The following is a 2,035-nucleotide window of genomic DNA, read 5'->3' as shown; positions in this document are numbered from 1 at the left end:
TAATATATTTCTTAAAAGTGGATTTGTTTTATTAGAAAATGAAATGAATATTTTATCCAAGTCTCTTACAAATAAATGTTTTCAGATCCATTCTAACACATTGTACCATGTTAGCTTTATTATTTTTCATGTGGGGCACAAAGTAAACACCTTTGAGGAGCGCCAACCTACAGAATTTGTGGAGGCTCCTGGTCTCTGCGCTTTGGATATATGATCACTAAATATGAATCCCCTAGGTGGAATGATCATGTGAAAAACACGGCTGACTGACATTTGGACCAATATAGAGTCACATCATGCTTGCTGTATTCCTGAAAAGCAAATCTAAACTCATTTTAGATAGACTGAGAGACAGAGAGAGAGAGAGAGAGAGAGAGAGGGAGAGAGAGTGGGATAGTGAAAAAGAAAAATAGAAATAGAGAGGAAAACATATAGGTATATTCTCAGTAAACATTCAGATGCCACAGGTTAATTCTTCCCATTTCCTGGAATTCATGTTTAACTACTTGAGGACATGCAGCCCATTGTACCACAACCATCCCAAAGATATCGACCGTGGTCACCTAGTATGTTTCACCCCTTAGATTGGACGCAATGGGACAGTTATTTCACCTCCATTTATTTTATAATGTTGCATGTGTGTAGCTAATTATACTGAGTCACATTCTAGGGCCACATACATTCCACATGGCTTATGGCCCAAACATTGGTTCTCCAGGTCCAGACTAAAGGGAGAGAAAGAGAGAATAAGAAAAAGAGATTTTTAAAAAAGAGCTCGAAGTTTCCTTCTAGTAGCACATCCCACTTCACCCTTCATCAGTGGAGAAAAAATGAGGTTTTTGTGTCAGAAGTTCTATATCTAAAAGAAGTAATTACATTTCCAGGAATTTCTCCGTGTTTGTGTCTACTATTATTATGAAATGGAGCTTACGTTATATCGTGCAGGAGAATAGGAAAATCCAACTATTTAAATAATGATTATCACACAAAGTTATTAAATAATTGGGCAACCATGTAGTAAATTCATCAAAGTTGGCATACTGATAGCTATTATCTTCCAGAAGCGATAAAGTACACAATGGACTATGGGTGGCATAATGTCTTAACCAAAAGAAATAACTTGATGTGAAAATTTTAGGCATTTTGACTTGGTAGCAGAGAGGTTTTCAATATGTGAGCCTCCCCACCACAACTCTCTAATCAGTGATGTAAAGTTTGTCTTTTATATCCTGTATTTCAATCTTCACTCATTCACTTTCTGTGGTGGTGTCAGGACTGCTTGTGTCCAGTATTGATGTGACTGTATTGGTACCATATTAAACGTCAGGGTTTTTTCTGTTTTGTTTTTAAAAATATTTTTTTTAGTTCACGTTGTTGTTTTTGCATTTTTGTGATTTAACTCAAGGCTTGCTTGCTTAAAAAATTAAATATTTACAATTTGAAAATTATTTTTTCAGGTGTGATCCTAGAACAAGGTAAGACAAATACATAGCACATAAATGATATGGTCTACTTTAATATTATTTCAGAAAATGAATTAGCTGTTAAGTTCATCTCTAATGTAACTTCAGTTATTTCAAATCTTAAAATGCCTTATATAAGATTAAAGTGCCAATGTGATTAAGCGTTTATGTCTTGAATAGCCTTAAAAAAGATGACCACAGAGGAATTATCAGTGCCTACAAGGAAATAAAATCTCTGATAATATCATTACCAATTCTGTTTACAATTAATCTGAATGACAGCCTATAGCTAAAGGAAGATGGAGGGCCAGGGGGCTTCATCATTTCAAAGGCTGTGAATAAATGTTCATACATTTAAAGTAATGATGGCAGTGCAAAAAAGCAGAAATACATTCCATAGCAAAATCAAACATTATTTTTAGAATGTGCATCATTTTGGACCAATGTAATCTTTGATTTTCTTTGTTAGGCAGAGAAGCTGAAGTTGATAATAGTTGACAAATTGTACATATTCATAAGTCATATTTTTAAATTCTGGAAGAAAGTAGGCCTAGATGAAAAGCAAGTATAAT

At 34.3% G+C, this 2,035-nt stretch overlaps 1 pseudogene; it reads right to left on the bottom strand.

Annotated features, from left to right (window-relative positions):
* Window positions 1-649: 649 nt before the first annotated feature.
* Window positions 650-2,035, bottom strand: part of LOC105820203 — a 2,854-nt pseudogene continuing 1,468 nt past the window's right edge.

The sequence above is a fragment of the Propithecus coquereli genome, unplaced genomic scaffold (genome assembly GCF_000956105.1).
Source record: "Propithecus coquereli isolate 6110/MARCELLA unplaced genomic scaffold, Pcoq_1.0 Scaffold514, whole genome shotgun sequence".
Taxonomy (NCBI): Eukaryota; Metazoa; Chordata; class Mammalia; order Primates; family Indriidae; genus Propithecus; species Propithecus coquereli.
The sequence above is the reverse complement of the archived record's forward strand: the minus strand, read 5'-3'. Positions and strand labels throughout refer to the sequence as shown.